Source organism: Larimichthys crocea, chromosome XI (assembly GCF_000972845.2).
Source record: "Larimichthys crocea isolate SSNF chromosome XI, L_crocea_2.0, whole genome shotgun sequence".
NCBI lineage: Eukaryota > Metazoa > Chordata > Actinopteri > Sciaenidae > Larimichthys > Larimichthys crocea.
This window is the reverse complement of record NC_040021.1, coordinates 15,118,459-15,140,476: the sequence shown is the minus strand read 5'-3', so window position 1 is coordinate 15,140,476 and position 22,018 is coordinate 15,118,459. Positions and strand designations below refer to the sequence as shown.

Below are 22,018 nucleotides of genomic sequence, written 5' to 3'. Positions count from 1 at the left end.
GTTGTGTTTTTTATTTTTACATCGTAAACTTTTATGTCTGTATATGTGACATATTTGAAAATTATTAGTCATACATCACTTTATTGTTATTATTTTCATAGCTCTTCCATCTCCCTCTTGTATTCAGTTAACAAACAGCTCCTCAGTAGAGGATTATTATTATTTTTTTATTATTTTTTTTGCAGTCCTTAATTGTTAGTTGTGTTTGTATTATGTTTGCCTTAAAATGTGTCACTTGTGTTGTGTCACTTCAATTGTCTTGTCTCGCTTTATTGTGTCACTTGAAATAGAGATTTCAATGTTGGCCCACAGTCTTTGTAACATAACAAAGACTGGATAATAATGGTGGAGAGAGAGAATAAAAGGACAATAGAGAAGATGTCAAGCAATTGATCCAAAGCCAGTTTTAGAGTGTGTTTGGCAGCATCTATGGGACGACTGGGCGCGTATGAATGTATGTAGGTGAGTGTATATGTGTGGTATGTATGTCAGACGCAGGGGCAGGGAGAAGTGGGGGAAAGCCTTGATGACCTACTTCCTATCATCTCCTAGGTAACAGAACCTTTGAAATAACCGTTAGAGGAACATGAATTCACGCACTTCCATGACTGAATCACTGGTCACCACCTGACTGAGACAGACCGAGAAGCACTAAAATCAGAATTGCTAGTATTTAGCAAAAGACAAGACTTATGAGTCATTGCTTTGATAATGGTCAACATAATGTGGACTTTTGTCTGGCAATGCAAGATCATTCGTGGCATAACTAAACAAGTGAATATATACAGTATGTGCATATGCACATGCATGTTTGTGTGCTTGTATCATACATCCTGGACCTAAAAAGTCATGAATCACTTTATTTTGGCATTGGACTGTAGAAGGGAATTTTACAGTGTGCACTGAGTGTGTCTGGAGCATCTATTTTGCTTTGAGCATGACCAGCGATAACACATTTTTAATCTTCAACGCATTTTCAGACAAAGCTTGTTACTCATTGTGTGAGTGCGCCTGTTGTTTTCTCTGTAAAAGCATACTATGTCCTTGCAGCCATGTGTACATGTGTCTTCACAGCTTGCGTCCATGTGGTTTAGAGTATGATTTTTCAGCTGTGTGAAGTGCATATGAGTGCTGCTGCTGCTGCTGCTGGTGGTGGTGTGTGTGTGTGTGTTTTCCAGACTACATAAACACTGTGTCCTTCTCAGTCTCAGCTCCTCAGCAGAATCCCAACAGGCAACAGGAGATAAGACAAGCCTGGTCGCCCATAACAACCACTGTGACCATTCAGAGGCCTCCATGCATACCGGCAACTAGGAAGTGAGCTAATTAACCCCAAGTTCAGGACGGAAGGAGGGCGGCTTTTTAATAAGATTCTCTGGGTTATATAAACAGTGACGCCCTTCCAAACTCCCAGGAATATTATCACCCTGCGTCTGTCCATCTGCTGCGGGTATGAGGAGGAGGAGGAGGTGTCCTGTAACTGGGCTTTAATGAGGCACACCAGGACAGCAGAAGAGCAGAGGACCACAGGGTGCAGCTTGGAAGGTACAATACGCAGACACACACACATGCACAGATAGACACATGTAGACATGAACAGACATGCTGTAGTACCACTTGAAAGGACCTTCACTGTCTACTTTCAGTCCTTGACCTTAAATCTAAGTTCCTTATCTTAATCTAAACTTTATTTTAACCTTGTCCGTCCCTTAATCCTTAACCCAAGACGACCCTAGCATAAAGCTAGGATTAAACCTTACCTCCTTAATCTATTCTGAATTCATTTCTGATTGTAATTCTAACATTATCCATGACCTAAAATGTCCTCTTTAGACATCTGTTTTAGACAATTCTGTCTTCATATGCACAGAAATCTGAGTGATTCTACATCTAATGGTACCTCAGGTTGAGTCCAAGTTTATATTCTGTGGCACAAGAGACAATAAATCCATCATGCACTGATTGACATTTAAAGAGACACTCCACTGATTATGTCATCAGGGTTATTTTGACCCGATGATGTTGTCAGGTTTATTTTGGGTAAGTGTAGACGCTACAATTTCTGGCACTCGGGGCTGTGTTGAGTTTGAAATATGTGTGTTAGGGAGTATCTAATGATACACACTATTGATTTGCATTATGGGGATGAGGATTGTAGGATCCAGTGTTTTTTGGAGCTTGGGCTATATTAGAGACTAAAAGTCAGTATGTCTCGGCCTCTGCTGCATCTACTTGAACCATTCTTTTAAATCTGTGTCTCGCTTGTCTGTGAAGTCCAACCAACTTAAAAGGTCCAGTGTGTAAGATTTGGGAGTATTTCTTTGAAGAAATTAAATATAAATATAATATATTACATATAAATATTAATATATTATATAATAATATATTAATATTCATATGTTTTCATTTGTGTATAATAACCTGGATATATAAATATATATTTTTTGTCTTAAAATGAGCCCTTTATATCTACAGTAAAAGCGGGTCCTCTTCCATGGAGTCCGACATTTTTGTACAGTAGCCAAGAAGAGACAAACCACAACTGATTTGGATATGGCCGTCATGAACTGATATGAATTTGGCAGCCAGAGTTTTTCCTACAGGACAATATTCATTCGGTTGCAATCTACTACAAACTACACATCGCTGCAGTAATATTACATGATGCCACAGATCAAATAAAGTGCAGTGAACTCCCTACTGAGCGCCTGTGAGTCAGACACACACGCACAGTAGCCTCCATAGGAAAAAAAACAACAACAAAAAAAACAGCAGCAGCGTTGCATTGTACAAAAAAAAGCAGGAGGGGAGGCGGTGTTTGTCTTTATGAACGCATGGCGGCTACAGTAGTCAGCTGTTAGAAAAGCAGGGAGGAGCTGAATCTGGTTCTGCTGGATGACTCACTCTGTCAACCCAAGGCACACTCATTCACTCAATAGCGCGCACTCTTAAATACACACACACACACACACGCACACACATATAGATATATTTGCGCACGCGCATACACGTTTGGCTGGGGGGGCGCGCGCTGCCTAGCTCGAGAGGGGTTCCTAATCAGCGCGCGTCAGGGCGGTTTATTCTCCACTGGAGGGCGAGTGGTACAAGAGCACCGGGACACTCCGGCAAGCAGTGAGACAGAGCAGACAGTCGGAGGGAGACGGGATAGAGCAGCAGCTGGAAGACACAGACAGACACACACACAGACAGACAGACAGGCAGAAGAGACAAGAGAGAGAGAGAAACCCGGACCCCTGCAAAGCATCGTTTCTTTCCGCCGTTGGATTTAAAAACCCGTCCCGACCTGAAAACACAACAGCGAAATCACGTAAGAAACAAACATAAAAGCTGTTTGAAATATCTCTCATAGCCGCTAACGGAACATTCAGAGTTGCACCGTTAAACGTGGGCTAGACCGTGTTGAATTGAGTGTGTTACAGACGGGGGGATGCTGTAGAGAGACACAGGACCTTTCGTTTAAAACTACCTCGCATCATTCAGACATCACACATCCTGTCGCTGCCTCCTCTCACTCTCTCCTCTCCTGTCACAACACACACACACACACACAGCTGGAGACAGTAGCCTTCGCTAGCTTAGCTAAAGCAGACGCATTAAAATTGACCTTTTTTTAAAAAAGCAATTTTAATATTGAATACAGTCTCGCTTTGCCCGACGCTGTGGCTTCTCTCCCAGGTTAAAACGCGATACAACAGAGACACAACCGCGGCTTGAAAACTTGATGAAACGCGATGAAATTATTGATGTTTCCAACGGCTGGGAGGCTAGCCAGTGGAGCTAGCTGTAGCGGGACAGATAAGGAGCCAGCCGGCCGATGACAGGCACGGTGCACACTGCACAGGAGCCATAAAAGTCAGCGGCACAGCCTTGTTTTTGTTTTATTTTTTTCCATGTCTTATAATTACACTAATGTGCGCATGCGGTAGTTTGCTGCACTGTAATATTCTCATCCTACTGACCTGCCAAACATCTTCGTGTAATTTCAATTCAATCTGTTGAACTGCTGCATTCAAGGACCGCCGCTGCTAGTCATGTTGGCAAAGCTGCAGCTGCCATGCATACATCCCAGACAGCAAGGTGTCATTGATCCACTGTCAGGACAGCCACAAAGCACTAGTTTCTTTAAAAAGAACTGTGTTTATTTTGGTCTGCTTTAAGTCAATGTGACCACTGAGCAGCAAGATGTCAACATAAGATCAGATTTTGGTCTCATATATATATATATATATATATATAGATACACTAAATTTAATGTTCATATTTTGACCAGGTTTCAGTGCACTCAGTCCACCTGCGTCAAACAAATGCGAGACGAAGGATTATGAATATTAGATTTCAGTGCTGATACTTTGACATTGAGTCTAGGTTAAATCAATGTCGGTTTACTGTCTGGAACTTCCCCTTCATTTTTTTTTTATTGAGCGGGAGATAGATAAAAAAAAAAAAGTGGCTTTTCCTTGATTCCAATGAAATGACAGCATTGCTGCACTCGGCTGAAAGTAAGGACAGAAGGTTTCTGTTTTCAAAACCTGTTTTATCGCACACACTCAGAAGGTAGAGAGGGTTATTTGTTCAGGTATAGCATGTGGGTAACTCCGTAGGCCTATTTGCAGTGCAAATAACCCATAATGTATTATTTTTTTGTTCAAGGTTTACGCTTGACTTGGCTAGGCTTTAAAATAAAGAGATGGAGGGGTGTAGATGGTGTGTTAACAAACTTGTTACATCAGCTATTCCACCTGTTTACACCCCCTTATACATTATGAGCCATATTTGCAGAGGACCCTGTTTCCATCTTGTAAAATACAGCACAGATCTATTACGGTTTATTCTAAACATTTGTTTGGCCGCTGTATCTAATCTCAACAGGCTCTTGGTCTGGGACTGCAGTGAGTGTGCCATTGTCTCTTACAGTACTGTAATATTGCAGAAGGTTGTCCCCCCCGCCTCTCCTTCCGACATGTGTCCCCTGCTGCTCATGAGACATCACGACTATTATGTAAAGAAAAACTAATTCTGCCATGGCTTATTGACATTGCTGCGTAAACGTTTCAGCGGTGATTACAGAGGCAAACATTACCCTCCCTCACACAATAACAATCCCTTACCTGTGGCTTAAACACGGGCTGTGGAGCATTTTGATGAATAGAGGTGGAGGACTAAGAAGCTTAAAGCTTAAAACTCAGGGGGTGCAGGTGTTTTATTACAGACCAGACGACCAGACGTGTTGTGTCTTTGGTAGAATTATTTGGTTATTTGGGTTTATTTGTTAATAGGATGCCTGCATGATTAGCGCTTTAATGGTAATCCCTATTAGTTTTTGCAAATACTGTCCTGCAATCATGATTATCATCTGCTAATATTAGTTTTGATGATCTGACAAACAAACTGCACTTTTTCAATTTAATTTGCTGATATTCTATAATATTCTTTGGCAAATTTGATTTTGTGTGTTTTCACTGGCCCCCCTCTGAGAGTCTTTTCTAGTTATTCTTGATTAATAAGTAAAATATTCATTAGAAATATTTTCCTCAAACTTGCCAGTTCCCATCAGACTGATGTAACTGCATACACAGTGAGCCTTGCTCTAAACTGAGTGAAATCACCCCAGCGTGTCCAGATTGAAATGTATAAGCAATGCAAGTGTACTCGTCGCAATGCAGGCGGCGGGGGTGCAGTTTAATTTACTCTTCAGAATTGAATGCATTGAAGGTACATTGCAGTATATTTTCAATATCTCTATGCGTTTAGCAAGACAGAATAACAAAATATTATGCCTCAAGTCACAGAGAGGGTAACTGCAAAGTAAAGAAGCACATAATGTTGAGGGAGTGAAGTTAAACGACGTCTTGCCAAGCCTAGCGTTTGTTACAGTTTCAGAGTTTTATGAATGTGTTGCAGCCATGGATTAGGTGATGAGGCTATGAATTGTGTCACTGTTCTTCTGGGATGCTCGTATTTCTATGGTGAGCCTGAATGTAGCTGAAGCGCTTCATCCAAACGGCAATGAAGTGAGAAAATCAGTTTTCTCTGTTTGTATGTTTTCACAGTGGCGTGCTTGCCAGCATCATATTGAATTGCTCGAAGGTTAGAGGTTTCCTCTCGTGGGACTTGAGTTGGAATCCATCTCTCTGCCTGCCAATTTACTGTACATCTCGATTGCTTGTTTTTCTTTTTTGAAGGCTGGCGTGCTCCCTCGCTTGTTTCCTGTCTTTATTTATTTTGCGCTGCTTCTTTTTTGTAATTAGGAGGGTCTGGTCTTGATTAGGTCGGCTGTCTCCAGCTCCAGTCCCTTTTGTTTTGATAGGGTTATCAGGTTTTTATCACAGTGCTTTTTTCTTTTCACAGCGGCCTTGACAAAGCTGTCACCTTCGCGGATGTTTTAGGGCCTCACAGAGAGATCTATGAACGTGGAAGTGCAGACAGCCAGCCAGATAGATTGATAGGCCAACAGAGAAGAAGCCTTGCACAGAAACTGGCAGGCCTAGTGTTGTGGTAGTATGTTGAAAACATGTTGAATCCCGGCCCTCGACATGTCTGCCTTTATTGGTAAAGTCTGACTAGATAAGGCTGTTGTAAAGCTGTATGTCGATATTGTGATTTACTTTGTTTTCCTTGGCAGGGACGAGTAGCACGATGTGGTATGTGCTTGCCTCTCTGTGTGGTTCGTCTCTGCTCCTGCCCTTCCTACTGTATAGCAGAGGTTTTAGACCTCAGCCAAATAAGTCCAGATTCAGGCCTCTGTGATTTATGAAATTCTTCTTCCCCTTCTTACCGTATGTCCTTTTTTGTCTCTGCAGGCCAAGGCATGAGCTTCTCCCGCTGAACGTTATTGATGCTGAACTGGTAAGTTTTTGGGTTGTTCACTGCCAGTGGTCACTGCTGCATTACGCCTGTATTTATTTTCTTTGAGTTATTTTTACTCAGCCCCAGTTAGGTTTTGTCTAACAGCACTGCTGGCTAATACCATCTGGTAGTAATTGATGAAACAGCTCTGTTCCCAGAATTAAGTATAACCTCTTCAATATTAGTTTCTTCTTTCTAGTGCAACCGGTTCATGAGTGCATATTAATTGCTGAGTCTGCAATTGATTTAAGTGTATGCATAATGTGTATGAAACATGTGGCCTCATTCTGCCTGTAGGACTACCTGACAGGTTATATAATCCGTAGGTTTCAGTGTTAAATCTAATGTGCTTCTGGATGCACAAAAACACAGGGGGGAAACCAAAAACAGTGACCAGTAAGGAAGCAAAGAAAGATGAGGATTTTTTCCCGCCGTCTAATATTTAGCACATAAATCAATCTGCCTCTTATTTTGCCTTTATGCCGCTCTGTCGAGGTCTCATTAGAGAGTGCAGCTGCCTTTTCCTTCATAGTGTTCAACACTGCAAACGAGTTGCATTGAGAGCTGGAAACGACTGACATTTTATTGAGTTTGTGTTGAATGATGAAAGTGAGAGGCCTAATTTTTCACTGTATCTTTCATACAAGACTGATGTACAGCGTTCACCATTCCACAGCCAGACATCACTCATTGATAAGCAGGTCGCGTGACTGCTTATCAATGAGCGATGTGCTCCCTTATGCTGAGCTAGAGACCGTAATGGGGCTTAGAGGTGATTGCTCTCTATAATATGTTCCGTATTAATCATGTGATGTGTAGCATGACGGCTGTCTGTTGAATGGCCTTGATTAATTTTCAGATGGTTTTAGCATTATTTTTATAGATGAAAGAGGTATACATTTTCATTATGCCTAAATTATATTTGCTTTATTGTAAATACCTTAAATTAATCAAGTATTTGACATACAACAATGAACGAATAAAATACAAAAATACACGTTTAGTTTATTAACGTTAATCCAGTTAATCCAGTTTTATAGTTGAAATTTGTATTAAAGGGGGGATTTTATACTCATTTCCAACTTTATTTATTTTTTTATTCTGGGATATCACTAGAGTTCAAATCCTTAATAAAAACAAACAAACACCTTATTCACCTTATACTGGCCCTTTATGCAGCAACTCAGTTCATTCTTTGTCTGAAACAACCTGTTTCACCACGTGTCTCTTTTAGGGAGGTTTCCCTCCTTAAAAGTCCTCTCTCTTCTCACTGTACAGTTTCTGCCATGGGGCAGAAACTAGCTGGCACAGTGCTAGAGCTCCACAGAGCTTAAAAAGCAATATGGGAACACGTTTGAACTGTTTATCAGACCACAAATGAGGCGAGAATTGTTTGGGAAAATGATAGATGTGTGTTTCTGGGATGGGCAGGACAAAATTATACAAATGTTTTAACTTTATTTACTGACTTTGATGAAACTTGATCATATTTGGTGAAGAAAATGTTTTCCGGGGTTTTCCCCTGATATCTGAGGACTGCTCTGTGTCAGCTCTCTGTGATTTATGGTGTTTCCCCATGAACACATAGCTTTACTAGCAGTTTGTTTAGCTGCAAAGTGTAGCAGCTGTCAGTTAGTTAGCTCAGTTAGCCATGAATTATGCGGTCAGCTAGCCAACTGTAGATGCACCAAGAGGTTAGGTATTTAAACAACAACAAGTAAAGCCATCTGTCGACCAGGAAACTTACCGAGATTAGGCAGAGCAGCCAGAGGACATCAGAGGGAAAACTACAATATTTTTAACATATTTTCCTCCACAAATGAAAAAGCACTTTCTAAGAGACTGATACTGAACAACCTCCAAAAGTAGTAGGAGATGACCATAAAAAGAAATCCTTGACAGTCTTTCACAAGCCTGTCACAAAAAATCGTGGCATTTAGAGTAGTAAAGCTTTTTGCTCACACCACATTATTTGGATTTATTATTTAGTTTAATATGAAATTCCGACATTGCAAGATTATATATACAGGATTTTAACACACAAGTTTGTAAATATCAAACATGTATATTTGTAGTATATATAGTTTTCACACTAGCAGGTCCAAGGTCTTTGACTGGGGACCAAAAATTCTCACATGGTTTTCAAGCCTAAAAGACCAAGTTAGTTTATGAAGAAGTGAGCACTGTAACATTCACTAGCAGTTTCAATTTTCCTAATGTGGCTGCATGTCAGTAAAAATATAACAGAAGGAAACAATGTTCCCCTATTTGTAGTCAATGAGGGATAAAATGGCTCACAGTAGACATGGTTCATGTTTCTCAGTTTTGTGGTCATGGTTCAGTTTATTTCAACACATATTTGGTGCAGCAGGGAAAGTGCATTTGCTCATATTAAGATGTGTCTGGTAACAGAACATATCCAGCTCTGACCAAAAAATCATTGAGCCCAGAAAGCGTAATAGTAAAGGATATCTGGCTCATCCAGTGTTAGATTCAATGAAGCAGCTCTATCACATCAATCCAAACGGTAAAAACTCAAATGCTATTAGCAACAACAGCAGTCATGCACCAACAATGTCTGTACTAGCAGCAGCAGAGTCAACATACCTAAATCAATTCCTATTGCAAGTGTTTGCACGGATCCAACACCCTGAAACGCTGTCCTACCCTCAGCTGCATTTCTAGACCTCGACATTCATTGAAAATATAGATGTGACAGTCACTTCAGGCTGCATCCAGGCAGAGGTGTTGCTTTCAAAGGAAATACATCTTTAAATATAATCCAGAAGTAGAAAGAAAATGGCTCTTGCAGACGCTTGGTTTGTAATATAAAAAGAAAAGGAGAGAAGATGTTTTGAATTGGATTTGTGTAATTCATTTATCAATAAGATAGCTTCAAGGACTGTAAGTTGTAATTAAAAAAACACACATGTACTTAAGCCACTCAAACTAAACTTGATTTAGACTTAGTTTACAGGACAAAATCTTTGCTGGATCTGGTATAACTAACAAGGTCACTCAAGGTGAGCACTTGTATAGAAAACCTTTTAGTGTACTACATGAAAGATTTTATCATCCTTGGTTCTACTGGCCTGTGACACAGCGAAAAGGCTCTAAAATCCCAGCGTCGCCCTCTTGCTCTCTGCGCTGCTAAACTCCACTCCATCAGTCTCAGCTTCAAATACAACACGCGACTGATCAAAATCCGTCCGCAGCGTTTTACTGGTCCAGATGCTGTGGATTAATATGCGAGCGCAGTGTTTGCTGCTCAAGGAAAGAGAGAGATCAATGATGGGAGCGTGTGTCTTCACTACAAGGGTAAGTGTGGCTGGAGGGTGAATATAATGACAGGGGTATTCTCTGCAGACTCTCAGCTGGCAGCAGAGAGAGAGAGAGAGAGGAAGAAAGCGAGAGCGAAAAGCAAAGCGGACAGAAAGAGAGGGAACGCTCACACCAACTGATGGGAGCTGCCACCATCAAGTCAATATTTACTCTTTCTTAACAAGAAATTGGCAGCATTAGCTTAGCTGATTCAGAAGCAAGCAGCGGGAGCATCCTGGTTTGTGTGAAAGAGGCTCCGAAGAGTAAAAACAACACTCCAGTGATAATAATTGTAGCTTGGATACACGCGTGGCTCTAAAAATACACTGGAACTCAACAGGAGAGCTATTACCCACCCCTGCAGTCTTTGTTTCTCCCCTCCTTACACCCCCTTCTCCTTTTTAAATGCACACACGCTCGCGGTGCGCACATTCACTTTACCCATGGCTCGATCCACTATGGGGATACATGTGAACGCAATTTGCACTTCCAATTAAACTGTCGACCTTCGCTCCAGAATGCAAAACTTGATTTTGCACCATCCTCTCCTGGATAGCTATTATTACCCAGCCAGCCCAGTAATAGAGAGAATTGGGCTTTACAGTACACTGACGAGGATTCCATTGAAGTCAGCAAAATAATTGTCAGTATGTGAGGAGTAAAAAATTCAATCTATTAATCGGATGTGCTTATGCACTGATTTATTTGTCTGTGTGACATAAAGAGACTGAATCAAATCTGACCTTTGATCACCACAGATACTGTCTCGTAGAGAAAGTTGTGACTTGCCACAACAGAGGCTTTGTAGAAAATCAGTGCCGGTGGGATAAGATGAGAACTGCATCTGTGTCTTTCAGGGGGGGGCGCAACTTACTCACATTAAGATAAAGGGCATTTTAAAAGAATAATTAGACGCTGAAAACATAGTAGGATACATGTGGCTAGGGTTAGCCTAAAGCACGGTGCCGAGCCGTCTCTAACACATGACTCGCTTACCAGATCAGATGATTAGATAAACAACAGGAATGTTGCTTCTTCCTGTTTTTTTTTTTTTTTTTTTCACAGCACTGCTCTTGTCTGTCTGGTAAAGGAGAGAGAGATGGTGTGTGCGCCTCTGTGTGTGTGTGTGTACAGCATATGCCAGAAAAGCATTTTTAATCAGCCGACTACTGTAAGAGATAACAAGTCCGAGTCATTTTGTAACATTGAGCAGCCGAGCTTAGCATTTATCCTGCTCAGCTAAGTTGAAATGCACAATACAAAGCACAGTCCAATCGTCTTCATTATATTATTGACTTGCATAATCTACTGGCTCCGAGGGAATGCCTGGTTTTATGCAGATATCCCTGAGTGGAACAGTGTGAAGTATTTAATATTAGTCTAATTTATGTCTTTATTTGTTTTATGTATTAAAAGACAAAGTAATTGTGCTTTTTGGGGCGTTTGTAGACGTTTACAATCCGTCAAATAAAAAGGAAACAGGGACTGAGGGAAACAAACACATTTTAGGCTGAGTATAAACACAAAGTTTAACAGATAGACAAACAGTTCCCTCACATGTATTTCCGACCACTGCCAGATATTTGTCAAAGGCCCCCAGACATTTTTCATCAAACACTTCTCGCATGTCATTTAAACAAACCTCAGGGCTTAGCGCATGAATCCATTAGATGGCTATCATAACAAAACTGTAGAAGTAATGTAAAGATTTAGAAAAGTGTCACAATCAAAGCACATCGTAAGAGGACCGTCGTAAATCTTACTTTGGCTTCCCTAAATGACACAATTAGACCAAATGAGGAAGTATGGGAATATATCACATGTTTGAAGTCCAGTTTTTCCGAGATGCTCTTACTTTATCCAGCAGCTTTAGCAGGCATCATCTTCATGCCGCATCAATGACTCAGGTCTCATTGGAAGCAGCCGAGTTAAACAACATAAAATATCAGCTAAAATAAATATAAGTGAGCGCTGTGATGAAGTGGCCAGTCACCAAACTAAATATCTGTTGTGTTTTTCACATAGGTGGTTGATCGTTTCACAGCACAGTTTATCTTGCTTGGCTTAAAACTGACTCAGTCATCATGTCTTTGCAACCCTAGACTGAAGGAGATCAGTTACACAAGTCGCCAGACTTTGAATCAACAATGAGAAGAACAATTGTATGAAAAGCTTCATTGTAGTACAGTACACAAAAATGTAATTGCTGAGGTACTTTTCACCGAAAACCTTGACTTCTAAAACACATCTACTTGTCTGGTTTGAATAAGATTGCACATGATTTTTGCAACCAAAATCATGATAGCTGTCTTAGAAGGTCAAACTTTAGATCAAAGGTCTTTAAAGATGCATATATTATTGTTATATTTCCTCAGAAAAACATAGAAGGCCACGATAATTGTCAGACTTTAGGTCCCTGATTTTCAGTTCTGGTTGATTTGGCAACACCTGTAGTTACTGTGGTAAAAGCATGTGTGGTCTAATACCACAGCTATTAGTTGCTATTTAGCAGCTATTGTGTCAAAGATACCACAAAAAACAGCTGGTGTATCTGTTTAGAGTGCAGCCAAACAAGCTCCGGTTGTTTTATTAAAAATTAGGTCAATATCAATTGCAGCTGGGATGTGATTTCATGCTGCACGCAAACAACAGCGACACAACAAGGACACAACAGCACACTTTTGAGGTGCGCAACCTGTCGCCTGCAGCTGTCCATCTAATAGCTCGCTGTGATTGTTCTTTCTTGTTATGTTAAGGAATAATATGTAACACAATTACTGTATGAAATCATAAAATGTCATCAGAGATTAAGTTCAGAGAGTTCTCCTTTTGAAAATTTCCATTCCAGTGCAGATCGTCTGTTTGTGCTTTGGCCTGTGTGATCCCGCCCACTGCCATGTCAACACCCCGGGTTGCCAGATTTGAAAGAAATTTACAGCATGCTGCAGTCATGTCAGCAAGCAGACGAAGTGGATTAACGTTAGATACTGCCTGACCTAAAAAGCTCCATGACCAGAAACGTGGTAAACCACGGGTAAATATTGGAGATGGGTTGGAAAGCTGGAGACCGCTTAAAATTAGAAATTCCCTCTAAACCCAGAGGGCTGTTTTATATTTCACTCACCCTATCCCCTTTCCCATTCCCCGTGTATCAAAATACGGAAAATAAAGTCATAAACTTTGTATTTTTAGATCATTTAAGTTGTCATCAATAACCGGAAATTTACACTGCAACGATGAGACATTTTTTCCACCCAGTTTCCCCTTATAAATAAAAATACATCTTATATCTTATAAAATTGACCTGAAGTGAAGGTTCCTTGTATCTGGCAACCTGAATGAGCTTCGAGGCTGGGCAGTAGAGGGAAGGAGACAACACGTTATAAAATTAAATTAAAATGTTTTGCAGATGTATTTTTGATAAACTATAGCAGTCTGCGCTAACCAGGGTACAAAATGTTTTGTCCAGAAACCAAATGGTAGTGAATGTTCAAATTTTATGAGCCACTCAATAGATTACCAGCATTTAGCAGGAGGATGGTGCTAGTTTTGTGCCTTGGTGCTAACTGCTATATATTAAAAAAAATATTGTTTATTATTTTTATTTCTTCAATAAAACGGACAATAAAAGTTGTCCCATATTTCGCTAGTTGAATGGTTTTGATGTTGAGCAGCAGCACTAGGAAATATTCACTTTGCAGTAACAGTAACTCAATACAGCTCTAATGATAGTGGTAGAATAGTGACCATCAACTGCTGATAGACTGATATTGCTGAAATACATTACACAGATGCTTCATTTCCTGTGAATCCCTCGAGTGTAGGTAGGCAATTTGAATCCAGCAGAGCGATGGCAGATGGTGCCACTAATAATGTAAACTTGCATACCGTATCGAGAGGTAATTACAGAATTTAAAAACACTGATCGTTTGACCATAAATTGTATCAAAATCTGGGTTTGATTCGTGAAAATTTTAAATCTTAGAATGTGAGCAAATATAAATGACATGAGAATCACAAATAAACATCAGTCTGTTAGAGAACAGACAACACTTTTCTTTCTCTATATAATCATTTTCCATCTCGGCACTGTTCTCTAGCAGGGCCATGCTCCCTCTCATGTACCAGAGAATTACAGCTCCATCGGTGATTATCATGTCATGTTTGAGAAGTCATATATTTATGTAACAACTTAAGACTTCATAATTACATTACTTAGACTGATTTCTAGGAGAGAGGATAAAGTAACATTGAAGTGCTGCCTGTTTGCAGCTCTCTGCAGAAGCTTCATATATACAGTGTTTCCATGTCATACCAGAACAAATTAGGCTGTATAATAGCTCTCAGTATTAGCTGAGGTTGAATGGTTTTTCTATTATTGGTAGTAAAAAACGTGCCCATGTGACAGTGGCCCTGGACCCTGAACCCCATCACTGCAAGTGTAATCTACTAATTAGCCATTGGTTGAAGAGTGCTCTCCCACCCAGCATGTGTGATGTGTGTGTGCGCAGAGAGATTTTGTCCTTGTTAATGACAGCCGTCCATCATTGTCCAAGGCAGAAGGAGTGATGTTGTCTCTGTGGTCTCACGCTGAGTCACTAAGTAGAAAAACTCTCCCTCTCACCTTTTCTCTCTGCCTGGATTTTACTCTCTCTCTCTTTGGCCCTCAGGGAGCTGACTCCTGACAGCATCGCAGTGAAAGGAAAAAATTGAAAAGTCAAAGTGTATTTGAAATGTTTTGGTACGTGTGCAACTCTCTCTTTGTCTGACTGCCTTTCTCTCCTCCTCTATCGTTTTCTGTTTCTCTCAGGACACCTCCTTTTGTCTTCACCTTCCTATTCCAATTTCACCCACGTTCTACTGAAAAGTCTGAGAAGTTTCAAGTTATTCATTTCATTCAAGCCAGTGCTGGCTCTTTTAAATAATATATATTGTATTTAGACTACCAGGAATTGATAAGTATTTTACAGCACATTGTTCTGTTTCTTCACCGGGCATACTTTACATGGTGAAAATGATACAGAAAAAAACAATTATAATCATTAAATACCAACAATAAAACCTCCACAGTCCAATGTTTTGGTGAATTTTGGCAAAAATGAAAATGTTAATTGTTTCATAAAATAATTTCATAAATGTTAAGAGTTCACTGCAGATAATGGAATCAGCTGCAGACTATGTGCCCAAAAGTATATTTATTTATTTCACCCAAACAAACAACAAAATTAGCATGGAAAGCGAGCAGATAACCAGAACCACGACAGAGCGAATTTGAGAACAGACAGACAATCAGAAAAAAATGTAACTCTTATTTTAAAAGAGTAGTTTGACATTTCGAGAGAGCTCGATGAGAAGGTAGATAGATGGATAACACTCATGTGTGCAGGCATGTAAGTATGAAGCCAGTACCTGGTTAGCTTAGCTTAGCTTAGCTTAGCACAAAGACTGGTAACAAGGGCAGTGTAACATCCTGGAGTCTCAGCTGGTTGCCTAGGAACATCACAGAGATGACAAGAAAATGCATAACCCATCATAAAAAAATCTGCATTGTGTGTAGATCAAACAAATTAGATATCATGTGCTAATAATTAAACTTTAGAGTTGCCAATGGACAGATTTTGTTACTTACTTTGGACAGAGCCAGACTGCTTCCCCTTGTTCCCATTTACGATAAGCAGCATCAGTCCTCTCATATATCTCAAAGTCAGTGTTCGCAGCTCAAAGTTAGTGTTCCTGTTTGTTTAGATTCGCGCTTTGAAATGAAGAGACAGTATTAGAACAAACCTTCCTATATTTAAGTCTCACTACTTCAGCGCTTTCCAATCTGGTGACCCGACTCCAACCCTCTTAGAAACCCCGCTGCCCTCGGGGACACAGCTGCATGACAAACAGAGGGCAAGTTTTTCTCAGAGTGCTTCTCCGATCCGGTCATTGGTGGGTTTTTTTATGTCCCCCTCACAGTGACTCTCAAAAGAGCAATATGGAGAAAGAAGATAGATGACATCGGGGACGACATGAGAGCTATCTTCTTAATACCCTGACAGGTGCTGTTCATGGCAGCAAAGCAGCCAACTGTGAATCCCACAGAGAGCTGCGTGTCAGGCTCTGGGTTGGGTCGATTTCCTGAGGCGGGCACATATGCTTTTAGCTCTTGATCCAACAAGTTATTTTCCTTACACCTAAAGACATAAAGCACCCTTCTGTCATTTATTTTAAGGATAATATCACTCTTGTTTTATAACCGTGTGTGTAAAATTTTGTGTGCGCATGTGTGTTATTTTTAGATTAGGCTATTCAAGGTAACTTGGATAATGTCACTTCCCCTGCCATATCCCATCTTGTGACACCTGTGGGAGTGTGTGTGGTTGGCTGTGTTAACAGTGCTGTCCTTTTAATCAGCACCCCTGTGTGGTTCCCCCTGTAGAGCTGTCACTGGTTGAGTGATGGTGGTAGAGCTGCAACATTTAAATCCTCTGACAGGCAGGGGTGAGATTACCAACCTCTTACCTGTTGCCCTAATCAAAGGAATTATTACCGCACTGCTGGATGTTACTTGGAATAGCACCAGCTAAAAATACATGCTTGCTCTTAACACACACACACACACACACACACACACACACACACACACAGAGGGAGAGATCAGGTAGCAAAGTACATTTGATATTGTGTATCCTTCACTGGACAATACTGGTAGTGGTGCTTACTAGGAGTTTCCATGGTAGCACTTTTGGACTCTAGTACAGTACTGTGTTGAAAAATCAACGAATAGAGCAGAAAATAATTGTACCATATAACTCATATCTATATTTCCACTCAGCAGCATCTCAAGAAAGAACAGTGGTCTCAATTTTGAAAACTGCTGCTGCTCAGTATTATTATTCATCTCTATTATTAAACTACTTTAGTCTTGTTTTTATGAATGGAGTATGCCAGGTCAAAGTATATGACCAAAACATTGTTGCTTAAAATAAAACTCCCAGCAGTGTGACTTTTTTTCATCTGTCTTAATCAAAAAGGCTTTGGACATCTGCACTATCCAGAGTTAAGCCAACAAAAAAAGAAATTGAGTGTTACCTTTTATTTTAGTACTGTATCTTGGAGGATTGATTTAAAAATGAACATTTTTACTGTTAACTTTGAACAGATTTAATGGCCTGTGTAGGTACCAGATGTGCTCTGCAGATGGTATACCACATTATTAAATTATAACTGGCTGTATGAAAGCGTACTCGTGCTGCAGTACATCCTGCCCAATCAGTACTGCACAGGTGAGACTGTCAACAGAGATGGGAAGGGAATAGGATGGGTCATTCATTAGCTACTTACATCATCAGCTCTGGAAAAAATGATGTGCTACACTGCATTATTTTATTTTTATATAAAAATACCTTACCCCTCAGTATTACTGTATGTAGCATTATTAACTTAACAAAACATTGGCTCCACTTTTGGTTATATTAGAAAAGTTATCTGGAAGCTGCTTGTTGCTTCATGAACCAATCAGCCATAACATTATAACCACTGACAGGTGGAATAACACTGATTATCTCAATATCGTGGCACCTGTCATTGGATGGGATATATTAGGCAGCAAGTGAACATTTTGTCCTCAAAGTTGGCGTGTTGGAAGCAGGAAAAAATGGGCAAGCATGAGGATTCAATACATATGATCCAATAGATGCGCTACTATAGCTCAAATTGCTGAAAAAGTTCATGCTGGTTCTGATAGAAAGGTGGCCAACAATGGACACATGCTCATGTGCCCATGGACCACAGAGCAATGGAAGAAGGTGGCCTGGTCTGATGTTTTCTTTTATCGCATGAATAATATATTTGTGTTGTTTACCTGGGGCACCAGGATGCGCTATGGGAAGAGAGCAAACCAGCCTGTTTGGCTGGGAAACCTTGGGTCCTGCCGTTCAAGTGGAAGTTACTTTGACACATACCACCTACATAAACATTCCTGTTGACTGAACTTGAAAATGCTTCAGGAACTGAGGAACATAACCTTGAATTTAAGGTGTTGACTTGTCTCCCCCAGATCTCAATCCAGCTGAGCATCTGTGAGATGTGCTGAACAAACAAGTCCAATCCATGGAGGCCACACCTCGCAACTTACAAGACATAAAGAACACTACTCATATTTTAGCCAAGTCTGTCTGTCTGTCTGTGTATTTCTTATCTATTTATGGTAGCTGTCCATCTGTCCCACTGCTGTGTCCTCAGCAAAAAACGCTCAGCCAAACATAAATACTGGTCTCTGCATACATGACATGGCTTCCCTTTTTTGGTGCAGGCAGAGCATACCCACTGATCCTCTCCCCTGGCTGAAGAGGCCTGTGAACAGCTCTCGTCCAGTGAGGCCACTTGACATGTAGAATATTTGATCCACGTAAGCTGCCCCTGTGGGAAAGGCTCATCCACATGAAGAGGAGAGGAGTAGAGAGAAAGAGAGATAGAAGGATAGATTGGAGGCCGATGAATCCAAAGACAGAATGGATGGAGCTGGCTCAGTATTGTGTGGATCAATGGTAGATTACCAGTCAAGGAAATATTGACTCTTAAAATCAGTTCCTGATTACTCATTGATTTTTCTGTATGTTTAATTCCACCAGGAAGTAAATCATTTTATCCTGTTATCCAAAACAAACCTTTGTTGTCCTTTTAAACATGATTTTATGCCTCTAAATGTCCTAATATTCCCTATATACAAGTTGATGAGGTGTCTCGCTGCTCTTCATATTAATGATTCACGGTGGCTTAGAGGCACAGTTTGTTCAATTTCCACCATTGTTAAATGATTACACACTCTATCTATTCAAGCCTTCAAAGGGAGCCAAATAACGGACCATTCAACCAATCGCTGTCTCACATAGGGAAGTGGTTGCTACTGTGTATGTTTTTGCCTTTTCGCAGAAATATAAAGGCATTCAAGGACACCTAAACAATATACAATCACATTATTAGATTATGGTGGATAGTAACCATTGAATTGTGCTGATATTAATCTGAATAAGATGGTATAACTAATATGTTAACGTAGGTTAGCTATAGAACGGTTTAATTCATAAACCTGATTGTTTAATTGTAACAGTAATTCATAATAAGTACACTTCCTTTGTATTACAGATGAATGTCAGACTTTTATTTCAGCAATTACTCTCATAAATACATTTATATTTTTTATCGTGGTATATCCTATCGTGGTCCACACTTTGCAAAAACGCATTTTTTATGAGTGTACATGAGATTCAGATTGTTCAAGATCTCGTTCTTGGGAAGGACACATCCTTGAGGAAATGGCAGAGTAATAGGCAGAGAGCTTGTGTAAATTACTGTACAACGGAAATGAGCGAGTGGCAAATGTTTCTAGGATAACATCTTTACCATTGATTGCTTAGCAGTTTGATAGCTGTATTTGTTGAAAAATGCATTAAAAGTTGGTCATCTCTATCCATGTCGGAAATAGCATCTAAAACAACAGGGGATTGAGTTAACTTTATATTACAATGTTTTTGAATTTAGACTGTATATTCAGCTATTTGGTAAACGTTACAAAAATGGAGTTGAGGTTTAACAGTTACTGAGTCATTTTTGTTTCATCCTCTTAAAATGTACCCAAAAGATGTACTGTATGATAAGTGTTCTGCCAAACGGAACGGAAGGGGCCAGTCAAAGGATACATTTTTTCCTCATCTTACAAAAATCAACATTAATAAACTCAGCTAATCCCAGATGTAAATACAATCGGCAAACTTTTCCTCACTTAGTTGTTAAAATCTATCCTGTCCTGTCTATGCTACACTGGGTTTATCTTGCAAAGTGTTTGTATAAAGAAACTATTACAGCCACAGTTCCTGTCCTGCACTGGGCAAAGCAAGATGGAGCTGTGATGATGAGGTGAGGGGAGACACAGGCCGAATCACAGCCACTGCTAAGTACAGGAAATGTTGAGGAATTTGTCTTGTCTTCTCTGCAGTCATAAGGATATGAAACGGCTTGCCAAGTGGAGGATTATCCTCCTTTCCATCTATAGTTGTGTTCCTGTTTCGCTCTGTCTTTGTCCCTCTGTCTGTCCCTTTGATCCAATCTGTAGTTTACATTTACATTTTAAGCTTTTAGCACACTCTGTTATCCTCAGTGACATACCCACCTCTCAGAAGCTACAGCAGAGCAAATGCGGAGGTGGCGCCGTTTGTCTAATTTGCCAGCTCATTTCCACCACTCTCTCTGACGAAGACAGCATTTCTTAAGGGAAACAGCTTCCTATTAAAAGTTTATTAAGCAGGAGCCAGAGGAATGATGGGGGGGGGGGTTTACATCCCAGTGTGTGTTGTGCGTGCGTGTGATTGTGTAGGGACGTGCTTGTTTGTGTGCCAGGGTCTCCCCTGAAGGCATCACAAGCATCAGTAATATTGCTGTAAGTGCACAAGATGAAGCAGAATAATGGAGTCAGCAGCATGTTGGATATTTGCAAACTAATTTATTTCTTGTACTTTTTTTTTTCATTTCCTCTTGTCTCTCTCTCTCTCTTTTTTTTAGAGTGGTCCAGTGTTGTCCTCCAGTGTTTCCCCTTCCCTCAGTTTTTCTGTCCCTCTGTCTGTCACCCGGTAAGTACACTCAGATTCACCTTCTACATGTATAAACTGCACAGCAGTGTTGTTCAATCTTTTTTGTATCAGCTCACTGCCTGTGTTGAATTGCAGAATTGATGTTACCTTTTATAAAGCAGAACATACTTTTTTGTGTAGTGTTCCGTAAAGTCAGGAGTGTAGCACATGACAGGCATGCAGTATATATACCACTGATGAATAATGGTGAGTGGTTTTATTTTCTCCAGACAGACCCATGATAGGAAAGATTCAACAGACAGTATGTGATTACGGAACTACATAGTCAGAAATCAAATATTATATTCTGTTTGTATTATAAACAGTTTCAACTGTCCCTTGTTGCAGCTAGCTTTACAGTAATGCCTCGAGTTCAGTTCAGTTCAAATTATTCTTTTATGGCTTAGTTAAAGTGCATCACATAAAAGGTAAGCAGTAAAAGAAGAGTCTCCCACTGAAGCAGGTTTTTACAAGAATAATGATCAAACATTGATCTATCTCATACGAGGAGGAAATGATCAACTTTATTAATTACTTAGAGGGTGAGTCCTAGTGCACAGGACACCTGTTGACAACAGGTTTCACTATGTTGTGCTGAAACTGAATGTAGGAACACAGGAAGCTATTTTCTGTATTCATCTTCAAATGAGTGTTCATCTTAATATTGAGGAGACAATTCAGCCAGTGCTTTTTGCATGTACCCGAGAAAGCAACAACACAAGCCAGCTCTAATGTATAATTCCCAGCTATCTGTTATCGCCAATTACAGGGCTTGTTTACTAGAATCGAGGGACTTGGTGGATCTGTTTTTATGGCTGTGTGTGTGTGTGGCCATGGCTTTTAATGATGGGGGTAGATGGTCTCTGTTTAGATATGTGTGTTCTCTGGTAAGGCCCGAGGGAGTGGTTGGGCTGGGTGGGCTAGTGAGTCCCTCTGTCTATAAATACGCACTGGGATCCCATTCAGTGGCTGAAGAGCGCCTGTGTGCATGTGTGTGTGCATGGTGTATGTGTGTGCGCGTCTTCATGACGCCGCTGCAGCCAGGCGAGCTTGAGGCTATTACTGGCCAGCAGGGTTGCTATGGAGACCAGTGGTGTCAGAGAGGAGCAACATCTGTGGGGTGTTTGTCAAGACAGGTTTTCCTCTTTCTGTTTTTGTCTGCTCTCTCTCTCTGTCAGTCCAGTCAAAACTCACTGCCTGGGTAATACTAATGCTGA

The 22,018-nt window shown here is 40.4% G+C and overlaps 1 protein-coding gene across 3 annotated transcripts in view; it reads left to right on the top strand.

Moving 5' to 3' along the window:
• Positions 1 to 3,030: 3,030 nt before the first annotated feature.
• Positions 3,031 to 22,018, top strand: part of plcb4b (phospholipase C, beta 4b) — a 64,358-nt gene continuing 45,370 nt past the window's right edge. Inside the window, exons 1-3 of one of the 3 annotated variants that reach the window (XM_019268684.2) lie at positions 3,031 to 3,328; positions 6,822 to 6,867; positions 20,734 to 20,801. The gene's annotated coding sequence lies outside the window, so the exon portion shown is untranslated. The remainder of the gene's footprint in view (positions 3,329 to 6,821; positions 6,868 to 20,733; positions 20,802 to 22,018) is intronic. The other 2 variants (XM_019268688.2, XM_019268685.2) reach the window with 2 other exon arrangements.